Source organism: Podarcis bocagei (assembly GCF_964188305.1).
Source record: "Podarcis bocagei genome assembly, chromosome: 5".
NCBI classification, from domain to species: domain Eukaryota; kingdom Metazoa; phylum Chordata; class Lepidosauria; order Squamata; family Lacertidae; genus Podarcis; species Podarcis bocagei.
This window is the reverse complement of record NC_138129.1, coordinates 11,849,755-11,858,199: the sequence shown is the minus strand read 5'-3', so window position 1 is coordinate 11,858,199 and position 8,445 is coordinate 11,849,755. Positions and strand designations below refer to the sequence as shown.

Below are 8,445 nucleotides of genomic sequence, written 5' to 3'. Positions count from 1 at the left end.
GATATGAAGCAGTGCACTACTGGTAACAAGGCAATGCTTTAATGGTTTGGTATGTTTTGGTGCTGTGTATAATACTGTATGTTGATACAATGCAAAGGTTCTTCCTTCTCCTGCCCCCACCCTCACTTGATGTCTAGCTTTAGAGGTTACTTGAACATCAGTATCCACATCACACCCAGCTATTTTTCTTCTTCGTCATCTACAAGGCTACAATATTCTGTAATACATCAAACACATATAATTAAGTTTTTCGTGCTCTGCTCATGTAACTGCTCTTAGCATTGTTTTCAAGGTGAAACTGCCTGGATGTGCTGCAGATTATTTTGTATCTACTATCCTCTGAAATCAATAGATCCTAATTTGATGGTATTGGGATAGGCTTATTTTATTGCATTTTCTTGGTTTCTATTCTGAACTGCAGATACTGAAATGTATGGGCATGAGTTTGATTTGCTAGATACTTTCAAAGTGAAACAACAAATTAGTACAGCAGTAAGTAGGGCCTATTTAAGTCACCTTTCCACCAACTATTTATGATTGGGGTTTATTGCTGACTTGGGAACTGGCCCTGTTATGGGAAGATGCCCTTATATCCCATAGCAGGTCAATACCAAAGAAGCATTAAACTGCTGAAATGTGGGCAGTAGTTCCACTGAATTTATACTAAACCACCAGAGAAGACTACTCTGTTTCAGCCATGGGTTCAGTTAGTGTGTGGCCGAGGAATCTGGAATCTGGGAAAGGAAAAATTGATTCCTTCTGTACCTATTGTATAATGTTCTTGGGGAATTCATGTACTAGGACACATTTTTATGCATCCTGGCCCAGGTGATGACATCAACATAAGGGACATTTGTGGTGTCCTGTAGCAAAAATAAGTCTGCAAGTTGCTTCATGAGACTTGCATCTCTTGTATACGTCTATCTGTTGCATTGCTTGGAAAATAGGTGCCTTATCAAGAAGGCAAAGCCATTACAGGCTCCTGGACTAATAATGAAGGGCAACAGAAGAGCTGTGCTTCCATTGCTATGGGTCTGCCTGATTCTGGGAAGAGATTTGCCTTTCTCTACCAAGTGTCCCTACAAGGAACCTTCCTTCTTCAGGCGGCAAGTATGTAAAGAAAATGAATTTCCCTCACATAACTAATTTACTGCAGGATATAGTGTGTACTCAGTGCCAAAATAGTTACCACTGTGCAGAAGACCCAGTATAGTTGCCTTTGGCATAAAATGGGATTCTTGTAAAAACAAAGTTCTATGATTCATTCATTAACAATTCAGTGGGGTTTTATTTCCAATTGAGTGTGCTTAGGACGGCTACCATAAAGACTTACACCTGATTTAAATATCTGCAGTATGACCATTTATAATAAAATGTACTGCGGAACAAATTTAGCCAGTAGGATGATGAAATGCAGCCAAAGCGAAGCACTTTAAAATTCCATTGATTTCACTGGGAGAGCCGTGAGTGTGTGCTTGAAATCAGTGGGACCAAACTCAGCTTAACTCTAGTTGGATCTGGATCCTCTATCTGCCAAAGCAAAAATTCACTAGTACCATTTTAATCTTGTTATCCAAGCTGTAGGTAAAACAAACTCCAAGATTCAGTCTGTCAAAAGTCAATATAGCTTCATATCCACACAAGTTGTTGAGAAGCATAAATGACCATCCAGACTTTACTACAAAGTAACTGTAGCATGCACTTTAGAGATAGTGCATGTTTCCCATGCAGCTGATTAGCTGCCAGTTCATTTTCTGATCCTTCCACTTACTCAGCCTTCCACCAAGAAATATAGCCATAAACAAAATCAGGTTACAGACTTAAGGGCTGCATTCAACTAAGTCATACTCGAGTAGACCAATAGAAATCAACGGACAAGTTAACTGAAGACTTTATTCTGTAATAAGATCGTTGACCTATATATTACAATGGCAATATTTTGATGAGCGAATTTAGACTAATTGATATATTGCAATTTAATGTTTTGATTTTTGTATTTTTAACCTTATTATCTGCCTGGACATTTTTTTAACGAGGGGCAGAATATCATTTGCTTCAATCAATCAAAATGATAGTCATGCCTAACTTAAGTCTATGTAAAAAAATTCCTTCCAGTAGCACCTTAAAGACCAACTAAGTTAGTTCTTGGTACGTATGAGCTTTCGTGTGCATGCACACTTCTTCAGATACGATGGTATCTGAAGAAGTGTGCATGCACACGAAAGCTCATACCAAGAACTAACTTAGTTGGTCTTTAAGGTGCTACTGGAAGGAATTTTTTTATTTTGACTATGGCAGACCAACACGGCTACCTATCTGTAACTTGAGTCTATGTATTTCAGTGGGTCTACTCTAAGTACGATAGCTCTTCCTTGGTATTTTGGCTTCAGTAGCAGTTTGGAAACTCTGTTTCCAGTAATCAGATATATTCACGGACTGTTTATTATATTTAACTGACTGGATCCTGCATTGTTAGGAACTACAGAAAACATTGTAGCATTTAAAAGGCACTGTTGCTATAAAGATTATTGCTCACGGTGTGTCTTTTGGTCACACTGGGTTTCTTATGCTGATCACCTGCTGGGAATGAGAGAGCAGGTACACACCAGGCATGCAGTATCACATGGATCCCTACTTGGGGAGGGCAGAAAAGAGAGGGAAAGGAAGTCAGTAGGTCTTTGGTCCCCTCATCTTTGCAAGGCTCCTTCACAAATCTTGCCTGCCCCTTTCAGACCTCAAAGCTCCTGTACAGCCTGACAGTGTCTAAGACAATACAGGATACAGTAGTAGGTTAAGGGAGATCATCACTCCAGGAGGGACAAACTGCTCTGTAAAATCCTTATAATCCAGCGGCCTTGTAGCATTTAGAGGGCTACAAGTTCCACTCCTCTCCTTCAGTTGCCTCAGCTAGTACTGCTCATCCCCATGGTTTCTGAGGGGTGCGTATCTGAGGGGCACCCACGCTTCCTACTTTCTGGCACAGCCTTTCCCTTCTGTGTACAGAAAAGGGAGCCACACAGCCCTTTCCCTATGATACCTTGGGTCAGATGCCACTCAGCTCTGAATGCAAGTGCTGCCCAACATACAGTTTAAACATAAATAAACCAAACTTAAAACTTCTGAAACATTTATACTGTAAAAGATTGGCAAGATGTTCAGTTTGTTGTTCAAAACTACAGGATTTCTCAAAAAGTGGTGGGATTTTTTTTTAGATAAATAATCTAAGATGAATTTGAGTACACAAGTTTACTCAATTTAAGACTATAGTATATTATATCACTTATTATAAACATCTGGATGGTTTAGATTTTGTGTTGAGATACCAATTTTCAAAAACACGGACCTCCAGAAAATAGACACTGGACCCAAAAAATATCAATATTACTATTTATTTAAAAAAATGATCCAATGATCTATGAGAATACTGTACAAATAGAAGGACAATTTATATATGTATGAGGGTCAGGGAAAGTGCTGCTAGAAAGTGCTGCTCAAGATCTACCCTTCTGCAAAATGTATTTAGGAATTTTTATTCCACTTAAAATAAATTAAGAGCATATAAAGGTATAAATGAAAACTATTTAATAATTTTAAAGGCAGCAATAGGGGGGGGACTCCAATATACCTAGCATTGCTAACAAGCAGTCAGTGAAAATACAAAGCCACACAGGCCCAAAGCAAACAAATCAACATTTGTATAGTTGTTCATCAAGAATTTTTGTCTATATTGTCATTTCTGTCTTCCTTTTTCTGAACCCTTCATAGCACTAAGCACAGCGATGGCTCTATTTACAACTCTGCCAGTGCCATGTAGCACTTTTGGGTGATGGCCAATAACTCTCTGCCTAGCCTGCTTTGTCATGCCTGCAGGAGGAACCCTCACAACCCATGTAACTGCACAACAATGGGTGGTTATGTTCAGAGGGAGCAATCAAAAGAGGCCTTTGCAAGAAGCTATGAGCCCCTGGTGCAGTGTACCCTGGCCAACAGCCACTGCAAAATTTCCAGCAGTTGTTGCATGGCAACTACACTGCAGGGTCTCCTATGTTCCTGGCATTTGTCACGACTTGGCTGTTTGTGCTGATGCAGGAGAGGCTCACACCAGTGCAGTGGGAAACACTAATGGATTGCCTGCCTAGAACATCGAGGTGTTAGAATAAACAATGGTCACCTTCACATTAGAGTTTACTGATAGCCAGAAAAAAATGCATTGCTCCTTACCAGCTTTGACATCTGCTTCTCGTATGGTTTTTAGCATTGCTGAAAATCATTTTTTAAAGACCACAAGCATTTTAACAAGTAAAACAGCAACATCGCATCAGTTGGAAATGTCTTACATTAAGAATTTCTTGAATGTTGTGTATATACTGTATTTGAAAGAGCGCTTTGGAAATAGTTTGTACATTATTTCCTAATTTATACATGATTTTTAGTGTTAATATTTCTAACTGTTAATAACAAAATATTTAAAGTGTTGTCCATTTTTATGTATTGATGTGGAAACAAAACGGTGATGCCAGCATTTTGACTTTTTTCATTAATTGTATCATATTTTCTGTTTTGTAATACAGAATGTTTGGACATGTTTTGGGTTAAAATGAATTGATTGTGAAGCCAAGTAACGGTACTTTTTCGTATGATGAAAAGACTTTTAAAAGGACTGCTGTGATCATGTTTGAAGTCTGTTCTTTTTTTAATTGCAGGTTTAATGAAAACAATACATTAATCACACTTCATTTATATTCTGAAATATTTCAAGTAAAGATCATTGCATGAGAAAAAGTGTTAATGTCAGTTTTCAAAATGTCAAATCTCATTTGAGTTTCAAGATCAGGTTTTCTAGTTTCCTATTTAGCCAATGATCTCACTAGAAGGCATGACACAGTAACATAGAACTGCTATGTTCATAGAATTAAAAGAATGCCGCATGAATTCCAATGGTTCATTGGCAATCCACTACCATGGGGGTAATTTACCAATAAGCCATTGGAATCCAATTTAATAAATTTGAATTTAAGATTAATTAATTTGTTTATACCCTGCCTTTCAGAATAAAATATTTCCAAATAATTTCTAGTAGCAATAAAAACAGGAGTAAAGAACAGGCAGAGCAGAAAATACACCAGCAAAAAATGTTTTAAAAACAGTATGTAGCAGTGAGCGTAGAAAGAAGAATACTTACCCCTCATAGAAAGCCTGATGGAACAAAAAGGTATCCACAGCAGTATCTAAAAACAGTAAGAGAGAATTTGTTGGATTTCTCTAGGGAGTGTTCCACAACTATGGAGCCAATGAAAAAGCCCTGTCACTGGTACCACCATTCTGACCTTAACTAATGATGAGCTGGAGAGCAATGCCTTCATAATGGTGTAATCCAGGTTAGAGAACCTCAGGCCTGGGAGTTAACTGTTGCCCTTGAGACTCTTTCCAGGCCATTCTCTCACAAACCCTTTCTCAAGCCCTCCACAAAGCCTTTGCATGGCAAGAATGTGTCATTGAATTGTGACAATGTATTTTGCATTCCATAAGGCAGAAATGTAGGTGGGTGTCAGAAGCCTGACGAAAGTCAGAAATCTTTTTACCTTTGCATGGGTTGAATGTACAGTGGTACCTTGGGTTACAGACGCTTCAGGTTACAGATGCTTCAGGTTACAGACTCCGCTAACCCAGAAATAGTACCTTGAGTTAAGAACTTTGCTTCAGGATGAGAACAGAAATCGCACAGTGGTGGCACGGCGGCAGCGGGAGGCCCCATTAGCTAAAGTGGTACCTCAGGTTAAGAACAGTTTCAGGTTAAGAATGGACTTCCAGAACAAATTAAGTTCTTAACCCAAGGTACCACTGTAGTTTATTGTATCTGAACCAGTGTGTGAGTGACTGAGGCTAGATATACCTCTTCCAGACTGGGCTGTAATTGGCAAAACAGTTGGACTCAAAACTGATGAAAAGGAGTTTTGATCATTGACACACGTGCAGGTTGAATACATTCAAACTGGGGAAACTGCAAACCAGCAGCACCTTTGCCGTGTTCAGAATTCAGTGTCCATATCTCCTCTCAGATTAGACACTGGAAATTAGTAGAGCCAAGTGCAGGTACCCCCATATTTACAGAAGCATAGAACTGTAGAGCTGGAAGGGATCCTAAGGGTCCCCCCTGCAATACAGGAATCTTATGTATGATCTATTCACACATGACCATGTACATACATGGCGCTGAGAAATAAATAGAAACCAGGAAATAAATAACCAGCTGGAGTCCCCATGGCTCGAGAGCAGACCCTCCCCAGAGCCTGAAGAGGACGTCCCTAAGGGCAGACGAAGCCCCAAAGAGACTAGAGGCACAGCAGGACTTTATTTAGGCTGCTCATCCTACCTGCCTAACATGCTTTTTAGTGGGTAAAAGGTAAAGGGACCCCTGACCATTAGGTCCAGTCGTGGCCAACTCTGGGGTTGCGGCACTCATCTCGCTTTACTGGCCGAGGGAGCTTCCGGGTCATGTGGCCAGCCTGACTAAGCCGCTTCTGGCGAAGCAGAGCAGCGCATGGAAACACCATTTACCTTCCCGCTGGAGCTGTACCTATTTATCTACTTGCACTTTGACGTGCTTTCGAACTGCTAGGTTCATAGAATCATAGAATTGGAAGAGACCACAAGGGCCATCGAGTCCAACCCCCTGCCAAGCAGGAAACACCATCAGAGCACTCCTGACATATGGTTGTCAAGCCTCTGCTTAAAGACCTCCAAAGTAGGAGACTCCACCACACTCCTTGGCAGCAAATTCTACTGTCGAACAGCTCTTACTGTCAGGAAGTTCTTCCTAATGTTTAGGTGGAATCTTCTTTCCACCTAAGAAGGTTGGCAGGAGCAGGGACTGAGCAATGGGAGCTCACCCCGTCACGGGGATTCAAACTGTCGACCTTCTGATCAGCAAGTCCTAGGGTACTCCCCACTTTATGTGATTTCACTTATGCACATGCAGGCCCTTGTGTGAGTGAGCAGATGCCTGTATTAACAGAATATCAAGGGTTCCCCTTGTTGTGCTTATACCTGCTGATTGTGTGAATGGTGCCTTTTAGCCATGTATGTCATATGGTGCCATTTTAGCTACATTATGTTTCATAACTCACCTAAGTTCATTGCTGGTATATTTATACAACGCTTATGGTAACAAGTCAAAGTGTGTCTGCCAAAGGGGCCTTCTCAGTGGCTGTTCCCACTCTGGAATTCTCTCCCCAGAGAAGCCAGACTGGCTCCCTCCTTGGGTCCTTCTGCCGTTGGCATGTGAGCTGGCTGCTGCTGCTGCTTTTCATAGAATCATAGAATCATAGAGTTGGAAGAGACCACAAGGGCCATCGAGTCCAACCCCCTGCCAAGCAGGAAACACCATCAGAGCACTCCTGACATATGGTTGTCAAGCCTCTGCTTAAAGACCTCCAAAGTAGGAGACTCCACCACACTCCTTGGCAGCAAATTCCACTGTCAAACAGCTCTTACTGCCAGGAAGTTCTTCCTAATGTTTAGGTGGAATCTTCTTTCTTGTAGTTTGGATCCATTGCTCCGTGTCCGCTTCTCTGGAGCAGCAGAAAACAACCTTTCTCCCTCCTCTATGTGACATCCTTTTATATATTTGAACATGGCTATCATATCACCCCTTAACCTCCTCTTCTCCAGGCTAAACATGCCCAGCTCCCTTAGCCGTTCCTCATAAGGCATCGTTTCCAGGCCTTTGACCATTTTGGTTGCCCTCCTCTGGACACGTTCCAGTTTGTCAGTGTCCTTCTTGAACAGTGGTGCCCAGAACTGGACACAGTACTCCAGGTGAGGTCTGACCAGAGCAGAATACAGTGGCACTATTACTTCCCGTGATCTAGATGCTATACTCCTATTGATGCAGCCCAGAATTGCATTGGCTTTTTTAGCTGCCACACTGTTGGCTCATGTCAAGTTTGTGGTCAGGCTTTTAATGAAAGGTCCTTGGGAACTATGGCTGCTTTGAAATGGAAAGGGCTGGTGCTGTGCCGTTTTGGTTGTATTTCATAGAACCATGGAGTTCACGTTGTAAGTCACCCTGAGTTTCATGAGGGAAAAAGGCAGAATATAAATAAATATATAATGTGTCAATGTGTAAAAAATAAAAAAAATAGTTATCAATTATATGCTCAGTTATGTTTAATGGCCCTATGAAGTTCCGCCTGCATAACTGTAGGTCGTCGAAGCGACGGAGGAGCCTTTTCAGGAGAAAATACTGACAGGCCCCAACGTGGAACTACCTCAGGTGCTGCTCTGGTCCCTCGCCGCCCAACGGCCAATTCAACTCCGGCTTCTCCCGCCTCTATGGCCGCATCAGCCAATCACAACCCCCCCGCGAACCCTTCCCACCAATCCCGTTCGATAACGTCTGCGGTGAATAAAAGGAGGGGGAGGGGGAGTGAAGCGGCGCTACGC

General features: G+C 41.6%; 2 long non-coding RNA genes across 5 annotated transcripts; one reads left to right on the top strand and one right to left on the bottom strand.

The window, feature by feature from the left end:
• Window positions 1–20: 20 nt before the first annotated feature.
• On the bottom strand, window positions 21–7,241 carry LOC308588371. 3 transcript variants are annotated; one of them, XR_014008661.1, is made up of 3 exons: window positions 7,128–7,241; window positions 5,183–5,228; window positions 21–217 (listed from the first exon to the last, which is right to left on the bottom strand). It is a non-coding gene; the product is annotated as an uncharacterized lncRNA (long non-coding RNA). The 3 variants fall into 3 exon arrangements; XR_014008662.1 differs by lacking the exon at window positions 21–217 and adding an exon at window positions 2,537–2,634; XR_014008663.1 differs by lacking the exon at window positions 21–217 and adding an exon at window positions 2,537–2,631.
• Window positions 5,223–8,297, top strand: LOC308588367. 2 transcript variants are annotated; one of them, XR_014008648.1, is made up of 4 exons: window positions 5,223–5,237; window positions 7,173–7,301; window positions 7,957–8,062; window positions 8,187–8,297. It is a non-coding gene; the product is annotated as an uncharacterized lncRNA (long non-coding RNA). The 2 variants fall into 2 exon arrangements; XR_014008649.1 differs by lacking the exon at window positions 5,223–5,237 and having other exon boundaries at window positions 7,135–7,301.
• The last annotated feature ends 148 nt before the right edge of the window (window positions 8,298–8,445 follow it).